This window comes from Theropithecus gelada, chromosome 11 (assembly GCF_003255815.1).
Source record: "Theropithecus gelada isolate Dixy chromosome 11, Tgel_1.0, whole genome shotgun sequence".
Lineage (NCBI taxonomy): Eukaryota > Metazoa > Chordata > Mammalia > Primates > Cercopithecidae > Theropithecus > Theropithecus gelada.
Window position 1 is genome coordinate 2,265,977 of NC_037679.1, and position 18,805 is coordinate 2,284,781.

Below are 18,805 nucleotides of genomic sequence, written 5' to 3' on the forward strand. Positions count from 1 at the left end.
CAGGTGTGGGATATGATCTCCTGGTGTGCCTGTTTGCTTAAAGCGCAATATTGGGGTGGGAGTTACCCGATTTTCCAGGTGTTGTGTGTCTCAGTTCCCCTGGCTAGGAAAAGGGATTCCCTTCCCCCTTGCGCTTCCCAGGTGAGGCGATGCCTCGCCCTGCTTCAGCTCTCGCTGGTCGGGCTGCAGCAGCTGACCAGCACCGATCGTCCGGCACTCCCCAGTGAGATGAACCCAGTACCTCAGTTGAAAATGCAGAAATCACCGGTCTTCTGTGTCGCTCGCGCTGGGAGTTGGAGACTGGAGCTGTTCCTATTCGGCCATCTTCTTATTATGTTTTTAAAAGAATCATGGCACTAGCATCTACATCTGGTAAAGGCCTCAGAATACTTTCAGTCATGGCAGAAGGCAAAGGGAAACCAGCATGTGCAGAGATGACATGGTAAGAAAGGAAGAAAGAGAGGGGGTGAGAAAGTACCAGGCTCTTTTTAACAACCAGCTCTTGTGGGAACTAATTCATTCACCTCTGATGGAGGGCATTACTCTATTCCTGAGGTATCCATCCTCAGGACCCAGACACCTCCCATTAAGTCCAGCACTGCCACATTGGGGATCAAATTTCAATGTAAGGTTCAGTGGGGCAAGTATTCAAACCATAGCAGTGGCTCTGATTCTGAGGTGTGGACACATATGGAGTGGGAGTGAAGTCAGAGTCCAGAATATAGTTGTGTAGAGTGTCTATAGGACCTGGAGTGTAGGTAGATCACAGACACAGTGGCTCTGGTGTCTGAGACATGGACACTTACAGCGGAGCCATAGGGCCAGTGGTCTGGAACATGGGTACAAGTGGAGTGGTCATGACTCTAGAGTTTGGTGGGGTTTGGGAGGTAACATCACAATAATAGTTCCTTTTGGGGGGCATCACAGCATCTGCCTCTCCAGGTTGTTCACAGTGGCAATGGCTCTTGATTACCTCAGTGGTAAATGTTGCCAGTGTCCCCTGCAGAGAAGATCACTGGAAACCATGCTGGCATTTGATGTGTGGCTAATACTGATAGCCCCCACCATTCTAGACATCTCTAGATCTCTCAGGTGTGCCATTCTCCCCAGTGATTTATTCTACATGATTATTCTGGGCATTTTGTTTATTTATTGTTTGTTTTGTTTCATTCTGTTTCTTAGATTCTTTTGGACTTTTGAGCAATCCCAAGGATGTTTTTCTTGCCTTTGTAGGGAAAATAAGGCTGATGTCTCCATCTCTGTCATCTTGATGACATCACTCCACATTAAATCTTTCTAAAGGAATTACTTACTGTTTGATTCATACTTCTCAAAAGCTCAAAAGTTCTAAAATAACCAAGAGTGTACTCATATTTTTTGAATACATAATTTGAGACATAATGAGACAGGTCTAAATTGTCTTGAGACTGGAAATGTGTTTAGGCTAAATTATTTTTCAAATAATTAAATGTGTTACTAGAGCAGCTAAATAGGATGTAATTTTAAAAGCTCTTCCTTAATATGTACCCAGAGAGACAGATTGGCAGGTATCCAAAGCTGTTTGGTGACTCTCATGGGGCAGACTTGTTGCTGAGATTTCTTGATTTAAATATGAGTTGAGTATGCCTTCCTCCAGGAGTATTTAGTTACTTAAAAAGAAAAACTGCCTATTTTAAAGTAACTAAAAGTAAATATGATTAAATAGGGATTATTAGAATTATTTGTTATACTTTGATAAACTTAAAAGATTTTAAATTATGTTTTTCAATTATACTTGTAACCATTAGTAGTAGTATTGGTGGTCTCATTTTACATGGAGATTAAATTGCCATTAGCTCATTTTTGTGAAACCTGGGAAATCATTTGGTGTGTGGATATTTGAAAACTATTTGAAACATTAGGGAAAATCTTGGGTATTTTAATGGAACCAGAAATCCTTTAATGTTACATAAACTGTGTACAAGTACCTCAAATTTTGAAACATGTTAGGATCCTGTTCACTATAGATACTTATTTTTATTTTTTTTCTTTATCTGAATCTCTTTCTTAATGATTGGAGAGATGCTTCAAATAGAATTGGATGACTTTAGAAGTATTCCTGGTTATCATTTTAAAAGGGAAATAGAAACTGAAGAGGACTCCAGCTATAAAACCAAGGGAGCTGACTTTGTTATATTTTCCTCACTTTTAAAATATATTATTGATACTACAAATATTTAGATAGTATTCAAAAACAAAATCAAAATTTCTATTCCACTACCAGCTTAATAAATAGTACTATGTGCAATTGAAGTCTTCTGTGAATTTGTTTCCAGTAATACCCTCCTCTGCTCTCCAGAAATAACTACGATCCTGAATTTGATATTTATATATTTCTCAATCTTTTTTATAAATGTTTTTTTTTTTTTTTTGAGACAGAGTCTCACTCTGTCACCCAGACTGAAATGCAATGGCGTGATCTCAGCTCACTGCAACCTCCATCTCCCAGGTTCAAGCAATTCTCCTGCCTTAGCCTCCTGAGTAGCTGGGATTACAGGTGCCTGCCACCACGCCTGGCTAATTTTTGTACTTTTAGTAGAGATGGGGTTTCACCATGTTGGCCAGGCTGGTCTTGAACTCCTGACCTCAGGTGATCCGCTCGCCTCGGGGTCCCAAAGTGCTAGGAAACTATAGTATTATACTGTCTTGCTTGTTTCTAAATGTTACACTTGGAATTATGATGTATGAGTTCTGTACATTTTCATCCTCAATATTAAGCTTGTAGGCTCTATGTTGATACTTGTAGCTCTATTGTATTATTTCTGAGTGAATTTTTAAAAATGCTATTAAAGTGTGATATAATGTAATAAACATGGCTTTTTGTCATACAGAACTCAAATTCTGTCTTTTTCCTTATATCTATGTACCTTTAAGAAAGTTATTTAAACGATCTCAGCCAGCTTTTTAAAAAATCTATAGAATAAGGTAATAGCATCTTCTTTTTTCTTCCAACTTTTATTTTAGAACCAGGGGCTACATGGACAGGTTTATTACACAAGTATACTGCTTGATACTGAGGTTTGGAGTATGATTGAATCCATCACCCAGGTAATGAGCGTAATACCTAACAGGTAGTTTTTTCGACTCCTACCCCCTTCTCTGTCTCCCTCTTATATTCTCCAGTGTCTGTTGTTACCATCTTTACGTCCAAGCGTACCCAATGTTTAGCTCCCACTATAATTGAGAATATAGCATTTTCTTTATAAAGTAGTCTTAGTATAATGATATAATGGGTGTATATATGTATACACACATATGTGTATATATACACACAAACATATATCCACAGATATATACAATAGTATATGTTTGGAACATAATAATAAATATTAATTCTTTTTCATATTCTAATTTTCTTTTCTATCTCCAATTTTGAAAATTAGTTGTGATTACTATAAACACTTTTTATATAACAGGGACTACTTGTTGGTATTCTGGGATATAAGAATGCAAAGAAAAAAATTGAGAAAAAGCATTCTGTTATGTTTGTGGTTCTCAGCAGCTTGATGTGGTGAAAGAAGCCTGAGCTATGAAGTTATAAAACTTGGATGTGACTTCCAGCTCACTGGTTCACTGGTTATGTGACTTGACCAAATTACTTAATTTTCTTTGAGCCTGATTTTTCATTGACAAAATGGAAATAGATGCTACTTAACTGATAAGGGCTTTGTGGTGATCAAATTAAATCAGTTTAGTAAAGTACTAAACATTTTTCCAGCCTTATTATGTATGCGTAATGAATATTAGCAGATTTCCCTTTTGCCATCAATTTATTAACGTGTCAAATATTAACAGAAGTCTTTTACAGACATTTACTTATCTACATTTCAGGGTTTTATTTTCCATCTTCTTTTCACTGTACACTTTCAAACCCTGAGTTATTTCATAGCTTAAGCAGTCTGGACACTAACAAACCAATATATTCAGCTACAGACTCATTATCCAATATATTATTGGAAATTTTATGTGTCTAACTCTTCATCTTCCTAGTTTACCTCTCCTTTGTTAAATCTAAAATTATTTTATCATTATCTCACCATATTCTTGTAAGACTTAGTACTACTACTCTAGTGTTTAAATATCTCTAAAGTATTTTCCCCATCACCATACCCTTACATTTACTTTGTTTAGGCCCTCATCACTTCGGGGGAATTAGAAATGATATTCTATTAAACGTATTCCTTGCCCATGCTTATGGCATCCAGTCTATCATTCCCCCACAAAATCTGGCCCATATTACTCTCTTGGTGAAATCTTGAAATATTTCTATATCTGCAGAATAGCATCAAACACCTTAATAGTGTTGAAATTGTCCTATATAATCAATATTTTAACAGTTTTTAAAAGGTCTATATAAATCAGATTCTATATAATTTTGCCCGATCACCTGACAAATTGTCCATTGTTTATCAAAGTTCTCATCATATGGAAACTTGAGTTTCTCAAGCTTATCATGTAATGTCCTCGCTCCCTACAAATGCATGTGTTGTTCTCTTTACTGGAAATGCCTTCAAGTCTTTTCTTCCAAGACTAAGCCTTGGGAGGAAATAAATTAATGTTTCTAAAGTCCTTACTGTATCAGAAACTGTGTTAAGTAATGTAAAGACATAGTAATAGTTGAATTCCCTAGTAACTCTATGAGGTTGACAAGATCTCCATTTTAGAGATGAAGAAATTGAGGCAGGATTTACACACTCCTTGGCAGACTCCAAAAACTGTGTTTTTAACAATTGTACCCTAAATAATTTATTTAATTCTCACAAAAACCTAAAGAGAGATAGATATTTAAGTTGATTTTTACATGATAAAACTGATGCTCTTGAAGTATGAATGGTGTATCCTAGTCATATAGTTAAATTCGGCAAAGCCTACATTTAATATCAAATTTGACAAACATTAAAGCCCATATTGTTTCTATTATAAACCCCCGTGTCTTTAACTATCACCCATTCCCTCAATGAATCATTTCCCAATGCTCCCATGGGTAGATGATAATGCCAATGTTTCCTCTGCTAATACGCCTCGTATAGTGGAATAAGAATAATTAACATTTACCTAGCAGTTATTTTACATATAGACACAGTTCTATGTGCTTTGGCTAATTATCTAATTTACATATCTCAATGAGTATCATAGCAACTATATGCATTACTCTCCAACAGTGTTGTGGCCTGTTTTCCTTATGGAAATATGGACACCTTGGAGGCAACAACTGACTGATACATATTTGACTTCCTAGCATCTAGTGCAATTCCTTGCGTGTAGAAGGTACAAAATAAATATTTTTAATTAAATGAATGGGCTATATTAGAGAGTGTCTATGATATTGGTAGGACACAGAGAGAAAAGTAGGAAGTATGTCTTAAATCTTAGAGAACAAATGAAATCTTCTCCCACAATACTTATCCCTTGAACTCAGGAATGCAGAATCTTTGGTAGGTTAAATTCTTTTCCTAACTTGTCATGGCATTATTTTTCCTTATACTGGAGACAAATTATGCATTTTCCAAATGACAGTAGTCAGTTAGACATCTTAATATATATCACAGATTTATACCTAAATTTTGCTTTGATTTATACCCAAATTTTGATTTATCTTATTGACCTCATTCACATTATAGAGTTCATTCCTTATTTTACGTAGTGCACTATAAAATACAAAATATTGGAAAGCTTCTTGATCTGCAAAGACATTGCATTTGTCTAAAGTGGCCATCTCTGTTTTCCATCCATTTGGAAAGATCGTTTAAGTGTTTTTCTCTGGCATAGCCAGACTTCTGAAAAATGCAAACTAGCTCTTCATTACAACCTTGCCTTTGTTTTATCTGAGAGTACGATTGTCTACTTTTCCTCCGTCATTTCCATTCAAGGTTTACTTGCTGTATCTTTTCTTTGATATCCTTAGGATTTACTATCTCCATAGTTTTCCTCATGCCATATTTTTCTCTACTTTGCTGGGTTCTAATTTTCATCTATTCTAGGATGATGACATGATGATGATGATGAAATGATGATGATGATGATGGTGATGATGATGATGTGTGTGTTTTCGTGTGTTTCTCATCTCTGTCTCCATCTTTAGACAATCGAATCCTGAAACTTAACCAAGCAGATATAAAGTTGTAATCTTCGTTTCAGAGTTGGCTATGGAGATTTGTATGTGAGAAACGATACTGGCTTTCCTTCCACTCACTGATGAAAGAGGCACTAAGCTAATGCTCTTCCCAGCCACCTGGTTATGCATTGCTGAATCATGCCATTTTAGGAAACTGAAGTTTCTAATGCTTACATTTGTAATTATCGTAGGCTATGTCAATAATTTAGAATTCCTAAATTATTGTACTCTATAACCTTGTACCTAATAAATTTCAAAATATTCAAATTTCTATTTATAAATAAAATGCTCTTTTTATATGAAATTGCTTCTATATATGATTAAATTGATAAAACTTCTGTGATTTATAAAATGTCTTAGGCCTTTAAATCTTCTATTTAAGGAATAAATAATATTACTCATAGAAGAGAGAAATATTGGGGGGCCAGGCGTGGTGGCTCAGGCCTGTAATCCCAGCACTTTGGGAGGCCAAGGCGGGCGCATCACAAGGTCAGGAGATCAAGACCATCCTGACTAACATGGTGAAACCCCGTCTCTACTAAAACTACAAAAAAATTAGCCAGGCGTGGTGGCGGGCACTTGTAATCCCAGCTACTTGAGAGGCTGAGGCAGGAGGATAACTTGAACCTGGGAGGTGGAGCTTGCAGTGAGTGGCGATCGCGCCACTGCACTCCAGCCTGGGCGACAGTGTGAGACTCAAAAAAAAAAAAAAAAGAAAGAAAAAAAGAAAAAAAAAGAAAAGAGAAATATTATAAAATGAAGTCTATGTAGTTTAATTGAAGTTTATTAGCTTGGTGGCAATACATGCAAATATGAAAATAGAAGCTACCCTGGGCAGAAAAAAACACTGGGGCACAGGGAATACATAATAGACAAAGGAACTGGATGACTAATTTCTCAGACTGCCATTTGGAATGTTTTAGCATCTTTATCAGTCAAGTGCAACTGTCTTCTCTATGGCTCAGCAGGGATTATGTTTCATATGCACTTGGACATCTCTAAACTCTGCACCTATTGTCATCAGCACCTCTACTGCCTTCAAGGGCTATCAACTGCTATTGATTTATTGATGAAAATAACCATGATAACACCACCAAGGGTGAATAGCTCCCTACAGCAGAATTATCAATTGGCAAACTTTGGTTTAACTCTGACAGTTATTTTGTACTCTAACCCTTAGTAATGAACTTGAAGGTTTCACTTTTATTTTACAAATGATCAGGTGGAATGACATAGAAATATGAATTGTGTGTGTGTGTGCACGTATGTGAGAGAGTGTATAAAAGGAGGCTTGGGAAGACATGACTTTAGGCATCTCAGTGACCTTAATAACATCATGTTCAGTCCACTTTTGGTGGAAAAATAGGGCTTGTTTTTTATATCTAAGACATTTTGAAAAATAGACAAGCATTTCTTATACATATATGTATTTGCTGGTTTACATGAATCTCCCATCCTAGTATCTTTGCAAATACTGTTATGACATTTTAAAATGCTACCTTTGTTTTCCCTTGATGAATATTAGCAAAATTAAATGTATATTTTGTTTTAAAGCCTATTTTTTTTTCAGGCAATGAAAACAATCTTGTGTTCTTAGAAGCTTAAATTCTAAGAGCAAGAGCTCTCAGAACCACTGACATACCTAGAGTAAAGGTGCTTATGTTACAAAAAAAAATTTTGATGAACACATGTACCCATATTGATGATTTTTAAGAGAGAAACTCCTTCCACGTTTTTGAAATGAAAATTTAATTATTTGTAAATTAAAATTTTCTAAAAAAGGTTATTCAAATGAGCCCAGGTAAAAATCTCTATATTTTATAGCCACATATTATTTTCTCTTTCTTTCATTTATTTATTTTCTTAATTTTCATTTAGCTTTGTTGATGTTCCAGAAATGATAGCAAAAAGCCAATTCCATATATCTCACTTATAATGTAAAATATTCAGCCTAAACTTGCAGAAAGTATATCTTTTGAATAAAAGACAGCAGATGCTGTAGCATTTCTGCCAAAGAAGGAGTCCAGTTTAAACATTCTGCAGTATGCAAATGTCATCTCCTCTATGTGAATGTTTTCCCCGAGTGGATGTTGCAGGGTTGGAGGCTTCCGCCTGTGATTTAGGTTGTAATTTTATTTGTGGAAATAAACCAATCGTGGAGCTCCAATTGTCTTGGCGGTGAGGTGATCGATAGCCCATTACTGGATAGAACAGCAACTACAGGAAGAGCATTGAAGATTTTAATGCATGAATTATGCATGTAGCGCTCATTCTTTAGTCTCCGAACAGAATGACAGGGTTTGTGAAGTCGCCTCAGATAGTTTCTTGCATTAAGTGACTGCAGTGAAATGCTTAATATTTTCAGGCATAGAAGCAGCATTGACTCGGGCCAGCCGAATTTGGAAGATGTAAATCTCCCAGCTCACAGCATGGAATGCTTTATTTGAAAGTATTGCTATGTAGAGAGCCGGCTTTTCTGTCATCTAACCTGCTCTCCTCAGGTTGGCTGAAAGATGGGAGCGGCTGTGCCTGCCTGTGAGGTCACAGCATGAAGTCCTTTTAACTTGCTTTCTGCTGCAGGAGAGTCGTATTGTGGTATAACTGTTGCTGTATTTATTCAAATGGACAATTTGCAATAGATATTATACCCAGGACGACAGATAAGTCAACACATAAGGTAAGTCCAAGGTTTTTTTTTTATAGGTTAGGTAATTGTAAACTACAATATGCTGAGTTAGGATAATGGTGATGCCATATTAGTAAGGTTGACTCAGACCTTAGTATTGCAACGCCAGCATCAGGACTCTCAATTATTATGTTAAATGAGAGGTGACTTTCTATATTTGATAGTATTGGACCATAGGGTATTTTATTTTGCATGCAAAAGCTTTTCAAGAATGTACTAGAGCTTGAATGTGTAGAAGACTGCAAACTGGGGAGGGGCAGCAGGAGAATGAGCTGAATTGATAAGTGGAAATTACCTCCTTGTGGAGAAGTTTTAGCACGGCTGTGGCGTCGCGTTGGCTCAGATTATTTCCTTAATGTCAACATTTTCAAATTCTAGTAAAAGATGTGGGTAGACACCAGAAATGCTCAATCCTTCTCCCAGAAGCAGAGGAGAGCACTGAGGTACTCAAACTCAACTACTGTGTTGCATACAAACTGAGCAGATGGAATTAAAACAATTTGGACTAGCATGTCCTTGAGGGAAGACCTTGCTGTCAAACAAAACCATTTGACTTCTACCTGTGGTGGTTTGGTTTTTTTTTTCCTGTCAGGAATGCCTTACTCCAAAATGTATGGATAGATGACATGTTGTGAAATTTACCCAAAAAAGAGTTTTTTCTTGGTGTTTTAAAAATTAACCTTATACAATTATAGGACCCACTACATAAGATCCAAGTAAAATTTACAAAAACTCTGTAAAACTGAAAAACACAGTACTATACGAGTATATTTGTCAGAAGTCTTTGTTAATTAAAGTTGCTTGCTTAAATATCATGGCAAATGATTAATTCCTGAACATTTTTTCAGGATGAGAAAACAGAATTAATAAATATAAAGCAAGAGACACTAGATAAGTAAAATTTTTTAAGGATACTTTTCAACAGTGAATTTATATTACTAGTGAATATATATGCACACACATACATACATATATACTATAATTCAGTGTATAAAAATAATATATGCACTGTAGTATATAGGTGTATCTATTTCCTCGTGTATGTTTATTGATACTGTTTTCAAAAGCATGCTTGCTAAATCATCTATGAAGACCGATAATAGATAAAGACAAGTATTTTGGGGGGAAAACAAAGCATCACTTTATTTTTTACAGAAAGAAAGAAATTTGGAGCAATGATGATAATAAGAGCACAGGAAAAACACTTTTCAGCCATTTCACAGTGCATTTCAATTCTGCTACAATGTTGCTATATTATTTGGGTTTCCTGTTGCCCAGGCCTTGTGCACAGACCTCCCAGCATTACAGAACGGTTTAAATCTTCAAAACTGATCTAGTTTAGGTATAAGAGGAAACTCACACCTGAAGTTTTTCCTTAGGGAGGGGAATAAAGGAAGAAGAAATTACTACCTACATATCTTAGAGGTCTCTTGATGCTGAGTCATGGTGTTCAGTTCTGCTCAAATGCCTCCTGGCTGAGGTGGCTGATTAACAGCTAATAAAATGGAATCTAGAAGAAAATGAGAAAGAATGGAGGGGGGCAGAAACTTAAAGATATTTATTGCCTAATGACACACACTAAATTCTGAGTAATAAGTAGAATGGCAGTGCTACTTGTTGGATCTGGCTGAGTTGACAGTAGGAGAATAAAAGCTCCCGTGCTGGGTGACAAGATCATAGCAGTAGAATTAATGGCCTAACAAGGGGAGAGTGTATCAACAAAGGGATTCAAGAAGCACTGCCCTTGTACTCATCTGAACCTCTCTGTCTTCTTTCTAGTCTCAACCCAAGCCATTAGTCAATCTCATTTAAAAGACATAATGTTCAGATAAACAGTAGTTTCTGGATCATGTAAGGGAAATCTGGAATAAGATGTGCTCAGTTCCTGCTTCCCACAATGGTTATCATTAATTTTTATAGGCTACCAATTGGGAGGAACCAACAAAAAAATTGATGAGAATTTTTAAATATCTTCTTTGATATATATGAGGCACCAAAATGAGTTTAGATAGTGATTGTTATGGCAGCATATAATTGTGTTAGATATAATTGGAAATGGAGACTGAATATGTTACAAAAACATATATTAAAAAGGAAACAGGGCAAATGGAATTAGAGTAGTGAAACATCAAACATAAGATTTTGAAAGAAAAATGTACTTTCATTTTAGTGGATATACATTATTAGTGATTCTTAAATTTAATGTATAAAAAATTCTGAAGTAACAGATTTACTAATATAAGGGTTTATAATTTCTTTAAAAATAAATTTTAAAAGTGACTTAGTAGAGTGAGAAATAATTGACAATATTTTAAAATAGGAAGCTGTAATATTTCTTATAGGGAATATATACTGATATAGCTAAAATAGATTTGTACTTGTAATAAATTGAAGTAGAAATCTCTCTCTCTTTATATATATAGAGGGAGAGAGTATAGTATGTATATACTCTTTATCTATCTACCTATCTATCTAGTTTTCTACTTAGTAACGACCATAAGTGACCTGTAACTACCATAATCCTAAGTGGTAGTCACATATTATATGAAATATATATATATTTCATATATATATTTGAAGTATATATGAAATATATACTATATATGAAATATATATGAAATATATACACTATGAAATATATATAAGTTAATATATAGTATAGTATATATTTACTATATATACTATATATGCAAATATCTATACTATATAGTACATATATTTACTATATTACTATAAATATATAGTACATATATTTACCATATTACTATAAATATATAGTACATATATTTACTTATGCATATACATTTACATATATGTATAAAAGTATACATTTACATATATAAGTAAATGCATATACTATATTTACTTAGGATTGTGGTAGTTACAGATTACTTATGGATGATTAGGAGGCCTACAAGTATTCAAAGAGAGGTAATATACCCATTTTCAATAAAGCAAGCTCATATGAAAATTAAGTAAATCAGAGCTTTTGTTTAGACAACAAGAAAGTTTCCCATAGGGTGCTTCAGTAAACCGTCTCGATGAGTTGCAAGCTTTGTGAAATTCACAGAAGACTTTTTCAAGTATGAATCTACCACAAAGAGTGATTGTTGGGAAGTATCTTCTTTTCTCTCCAATTCAAGAAAAATGATTAAATTGGTTCCCCCTCAAAATTTTTTTCCCTGAGTAATTAGCATCTGAAACATCTTTCTTTCAGATTTGCTCTTAAGGGTTGACTCTGAGGAGTGCCTCGGTTTAATATAGCTTTATGGATACTTCACCAATTTGTTCCCTCTTATTGTAAATATACCTTTTACTCCATTTTCATTATTCATCAATCTCTTTCTTCTCACAAGGCAACTCAATGCAATAAGGAAGCATTTATTAAGGATCCTCTTGTTTGATTTTGCTAAGTACTCTGGTTTTGCAGAAGCAAAAGAAGATGGGCCTGTGCTTTCAATGGGAACAAACAAGTCAAATGCAGGGGGAAAAAGGTACAGCAGAGGGTCACCCAAAAATATTTGGTAAAACCTTTTTCTGTCATAGGAGAAATGAAGAATTATGCACAACATTTTTTAAATGGCACATGGAGGAAGAATATGCATACAGGTACGGAGGCTAAAATTAATAATATATATTTTAATGTCAGTACTGAAACAGAGGGATTGGATGGGTGGTGTAGTTGAGAATAAACAAAGTGGGGGCAGGTTATTAGGAACTTAGCCACCAGAATAACATATTTAGATTTGACTTAATAGGCAGTGAACACCCACAGACATTATTTAATCTCACTGGAGGCATTTAATGATAAAGAAGTATCTGACTCCTGAATCAGATAAATTCTCAGCATTTCTTTTTAATAGCTGCTAATCCTAAATTAAATAGTCATGCACCACATAAATACTTTTTGATTGCATATTTGACAGTGGCCCCATGAGATTATAATGGAGCAGAAAATTTCCTGTTGCCTAGTGATATGGTAGCCCTTGTAATGACATGGAGCAAACACATTACCTTTTTTCTATGTTTAGATATGTTTGGATACACAAATACTTACCATTGTGTTATACTTGCCTATAGTATTCAGTACAGTAACGTGCTGTGCATGTTTGCAGCCGAGGAACAATAGGCTATGCCATATAGCCTACGTGTGTAGTAGGCTAGACCATCTAGGTTTGCATAAGTACACTTTGTGATGTTCCCACAGTCAAAATCACCTAACTGTGCACTTCTCAGAATGTATCCTTGTAGTTAAGTGATGCATAACTGTATTGTATTAACCATGTCTTTTATTTTCTGTATTCTGATACTTTAGCTTTGCCGACCCTGGAAGGACTACCCTTCCTAGGTGTTAGTTGATTACCGGAGTTAGTATACAACTTGCCCCTGAGTACACTTTTCAAATGCAAACCAACCAATCCAGAGCCCCACCACTACAACCACCTTCCTTATCTGGGTTCTCACACTCTGGGCCAGTATCCACTTGGCTAATCACCTAGGGGACACATACCAGACAGGTGACAAATGAAATTTTTCAAACTAGCTAATCCTGAACACTGATCTGCTCCTGTTCATTCTGGTGAAAACCACACAGTTCCCCTGTCTCCCTCTGCGTCCTGACCAGCCTCAGTTCTTCTCCTCCATGTTGCTCCTCATGGTGTGCTGTGCCCTTTGCTCTGGTGGTCTGTGGGTTTAACAAGTGATTTATTTATTTATTTATTTATTTATTTTTTTGAGACCGAGTTTCATTCTGTCACCCAGGCTGGAGTCCAATCATGCAATCTGGGCTCATTGCAACCTCCTGGAGTGCAATGGAGCGATCTCGGCTCACTGCAACCTCCGCCTCCCAAGTTCAAGGGATTCTCCTGCCTCAGCCTCCCGAGTAGCTGGGATTACAGGCATGCACCACCACATCTGGCTAGTTTTTGTATTTTTCAGTAGAGATGGGGTTTCACCATATTGGCCAGGCTGGTGTCGAACTCCTGGCCTCAGATGATCCGCCTGTCTTAGCCTCCCAAAGTGCTGAGATTACAGGCACAGGACTTGGCCAACGAGTTATCTTTACAATGACAGTTGTCTCCAGATCTGTTTTTCTTACCAAACCTAAATAATAAAACCTACATTAAAAATCTTCTAAATTTTAATACAAACTAACATAAATAGAAATATTATATTCCCAGGACATGAAATAAATTAGCCAAGTCTTTTTCCTTAAAAAAAAAAAAATCATTACCTTTTTACTCAACTGTTATCTTATTTTGAATTTAAGGATAAATTCTGAGTGAATCTCTTATAAAAATAAGCTTAACTATTTTCCAAGTCGTGGTTGATAGAGAGAGAGTATATATATCCTCTAGAAATATGAATGGGCAATTAGAAGTTTTCAGTCTTATGTCAAGATACATAAGTCTAAAGTTTTAAATATTTTCCTGAGATTGTTTTAACTTGTAGTATGTCATATCTATTGCATGAAAACAAGCATTTACTTTGTCAAACAACTAAATCAATGCTGAGGGAAAATGCTATCTTTATACTACTTGAATGTAGAAATTCTGAAAGTGTAACTACCAAATGCTAGTGTTGCTTACATAATGTCTTTAATATCTGATGAGCAACTACAGGACACATCCTAACAAAAAGAAATTCTGCTACATTAAGTCACAAAATTGAATTGAACTCTCTTGAGAATAGTGTCCAAGGAGAGATTGTTAATCAGTGAATGCAAAATTTTAGAACAATGAACCAAATGCAGTTAACCAGAAGACTAACAAGAACTGGACCACACAGAAAACCGTGCCCTGAAGAATATGTATCACAAGATAGTATCTTTTGGTGGTGCACTCCATTATTTTAAAACACCATCACTGAAATAAGAGAACAGCAAATGATTTCAAGGGGTTGAATAATTCAAATATTAAATGCATGTTTGATTTTATGGCCGTTAACACCCTTTCACCCTTTCTACTCCTAGATTGCATTATAAGTTATTAGTGCAATCGTAATAGCCCTTTGAGAAATAAACTTTTGATAAACTCAAGTGGCAAATTGATGACAATTTAGGTTGAGAATAGGTTAGAAAAGATACTAGTCATGATAGCAGATGGAAGGGCAGCAAGGTAGGTGGCTGGGGGGGAATCTGGAGGCGGAGCTGTGCCAGAAAGAACATAGGAATTTAAACAGATGGAAGATGATATATCAGTTGGCAAGGACAGCCGCTGAGTGACAAGCAGAAGAATCTATTGAAGAACTGGGTGGATAGGCAGCCAATAAGTGAATTAGATGAACCAGTAATAAAAGAAATAGATCAGTATGAGGGCACCCAAGCTCCAGAACAAATAGACAAGAACAATAGAAAACAACTACAATTTGTCCCTTTGCTTGAAACTGAGGAAATGACTTTTACTATAATCTCTTAAAGTGCTTTGAAGTGATGATGAATAAATGATGATAAATAAGATGATGATCATCTTCCACAGAAGGAAAATTTTAGTATAAAATTTAAAGATTCTTACCACTAAATAAAAATATTCTATAAAATTATTATGAGCATACAATTTATTTTATGTCCTAGTTTTGGGTTTCCCATAAATTGAGTTCTGGCCCTGGCTTGGTTAACGTATGAGGCTATGGGGAGCTGGCTGGAAAATAATACTGATGCACAGTAAAAGTGGAGAATAAAAACTTTAATTCCTTTCAAAAAAGAGAATTTACCAGACTATGGCAAATGTGAATATGATATTATCTTTATAAAAATAGCTTATGTTGTTTTTGTCCATTAAAAATGATAATAGCAGTGTCTCAATGAGGATAAAGAATACCATTACAAGTCATTTGGTCTCTCTTCTGCCTTCAGACTTACCTACCCTTAAATCACCATATTCTTATGCAATTATTCATACTTGCAAGCACTTAGTATAATTGTGTAGTGCAGTTATGCATTTTAAAATGACAGCTGTCATTATGGGTTGATAGAAAGTACCATACCCAGGAATATTTGTAGGAAGGACTTGGCTTAATATGACCATTCTGATTGACCTTCAGATAATTACATGGTTTCTTAGCGGAAAAGATAATTTCAAGTTGCCACATTACAAGCTTAAAATTAACATTCTTTTTATTCTTCCATCTAGCCTACAAACTTGTTTTTCTGCTACTGTTGACCATATTTCTCAGGCCAGTCTATTACTTTCTAGTTTACTAGCCAAAGCCCATATGCTATTATGCCTGAAACTGTGTTGTTTTACTGCCAATATGATCATTTCTAAAATATCTGTATTCCAGTCAATCCCACACACAGAAGCAGGGATCATTTATCTCAAGGGTTGTCTGAGTTATATGAATATTCTTTTCAAGTGATTTTTTTTTAGCTAGCACTTTAATCTCTTGCATTAAGCTTCTGAGCACAGGCTAGTAGCAGTGTCTTCTGAAATTCTAAGTGCTATTTACACACACACACACACACGCACACACACACACAAGTTGGAGAAGTTTCCTAAAGAACCAGATGAGGAAATTCTACACATATGCTAGGCACTAGGCCAGACATTGAGGGATACAAGGATAAATAAGATATGAACCTTTTCATCAGAATTTATATTTTGGTGGATGAACAGGTATATATATATACACACACACACACACATGTATATGTATACAGGTGTATATATACATACATATACAGGTATATACACATATATGATAATATATAATCATATATATGCATATATAGTATATATGTATATATATCGTATATGTATATATGTCATATGTATATATTGTAATACATATATGTATACAGGTATATATAATAAATCAGATATTATGGTACACTTTAATATATGCAGTGATATTATTTTTGTGTAATATATGTGTATATAATCCTCCATAATTATAAATCTCTTGAGGTTAGGGAACACACTAATTTATTAATTAGTAAATATTTATTAAGCCTCTTTTATGTACAATGGTTATGCAAAGGGAAGATTTTTCCCTGTTGCCATGGGTAAAACAGTCTATTGAAAAAGAGAGAAACTACCATCAGAGTGAACAGGCAACCTACAGAATGGGAGAAAATTTTTGCAATCTACTCATCTGACAAAGGGCTAATATCCAGAATCTATAAAGAACTCAATCAAATTTACAAGAAAAAAAAAACAACAACCCCATCAAAAAGTGTGCAAAGGATATGAACAGATACTTCTCAAAAGAAGACATTCATACAGCCAACAGACACATGAAAAAATGCTCATCATCACTCTCCATCAGAGAAATGCAAATCAAAACCACAATGAGATACCATCTCACACCAGTTAGAATGGTGATCATTAAAAAATCAGGAAACAACAGGTGCTGGAGAGGATGTGGAGAAATAGGAACACTTTGACACTATTGGTGGGACTGTAAACTAGTTCAACCATTGTGGAAAACAGTGTGGCGATTCCTCAAGCATCTAGAACTAGAAATAGCATTTGACCCAGCCATCCCATTACTGGGGATATACCCAAAGGATTATAAGTCATGCTGCTATAAAGACACATGCACATGTATGTTTATTGCGGCACTATTCACAATAGCAAAGACTTGGAATCAACCCAAATGTCCATCAGTGACAGACTGGATTAAGAAAATGTGGCACATATACACCATGGAATACTATGCAGCCATAAAGAAGGATGAGTTAGTGTCCTTTGTAGGGACATGGATGCAGCTCGAAACCATCATTCTCAGCAAACTATTGCAAGAACGGAAAACCAAATACCGCATGTTCTCACTCATAGGTGGGAATTGAACAATGAGATCACTTGGACACAGGAAGGGGAGCATCACATACCGGGTCCTCTTGTGGGGAGGTGGCAGGGAGGGATTGCATTAGGAGATATACCTAATGTAAATGACGAGTTAATGGGTGCAGCACACCAACATGGCACATGTATACATATGTAACAAGCCTGTACGTTGTGCACATGTACCCTAGAACTTAAAGTATACTAAAAAAAAAAAAAAAAAAAGAAAGAAAGAAAGAAAAAGAGAAAGAGAAAGGGGCCAACTTTCTGTGAAATATAACGGTATACACTATGTACAATAAGTGCATATAAATTGGGCTCTATCCCAAATCAGGAGAGGACATCAATGAAGAAATCAAAGGATACACAGGATAGTTTTTAAACTAAGTATTTGTATAATGGTTTATTCATTGTTGTTATAAAATAATTGTGTTGACTGTAAACTTTGGAGGTTCAGACTAAAAAAGATACATGTATTTAATGAACACAATTTGAAAGGAAGCCACTTACGTGTTTGGTGTTGAGATAATTATTTAAGTATTACCTCACTTAATTCTCTCCAGAAGACTATGATATCCTCACTTTTAAGATGGACGTTACACTATTACTAAAGCGCTTTTGTTCAGGATTAGGATGTTAAAGTTTCTCTTTCACATCACGATAATTTTGCTAAATTTTCTTGGCACTTTGCATAAACTTTTACAGTCAATGCATTTATATATTCAGTGATATTTTGGAACCCCTATATTCATTAGATTGTTTATCTCCCTTTCCTTTTAACTAAAATGTATATAATGGGGCCAGTACAAAGTTGCATGTTAATTTTTATTCAGGTGCTACTGATTAGGAGATTGGAGGGGGGCCTCAAGATGGCGGACTAAAGCACTTCATGCCCACCTCCTCCATTTTAAAAACCAAAATAGTGTATAGACAGTCACATATTGAATACATTATCTGAGAGAGAGTGGTGGAATTCAACAGGGAAGTGACAGAAAACACCAAAAGCAGGAAGGAGAAGGGAGAGAGAGACAGTCTGCCTGCCCAGAATCAGCTGGAAGCTGGAAGTGACTTCCCAGCCCAGGGAGTAGGTGAGCAAGAGACATCCAATGGCCCACATCTCTATTATAGAATTATGCAGTCCTGGCTATAGGAGAACCCTTTATTCTTCTCAACCCCTGAAAC

General features: G+C 35.5%; 1 protein-coding gene across 4 annotated transcripts in view; it reads left to right on the forward strand.

Moving 5' to 3' along the window:
- CNTN1 (contactin 1) overlaps positions 1–18,805 on the forward strand; it is a 393,997-nt gene that overhangs the window by 137,840 nt on the left and 237,352 nt on the right. For 2 of the 4 annotated variants that reach the window (XM_025403304.1, XM_025403306.1), the window contains exon 1: positions 8,320–8,831. The exons of the other annotated variants lie outside the window; for them this stretch is intronic. The gene's annotated coding sequence lies outside the window, so the exon portion shown is untranslated. Of the gene's footprint in view, positions 1–8,319; positions 8,832–18,805 lie in introns of those variants that run through there. 4 annotated transcript variants of the gene reach the window in all.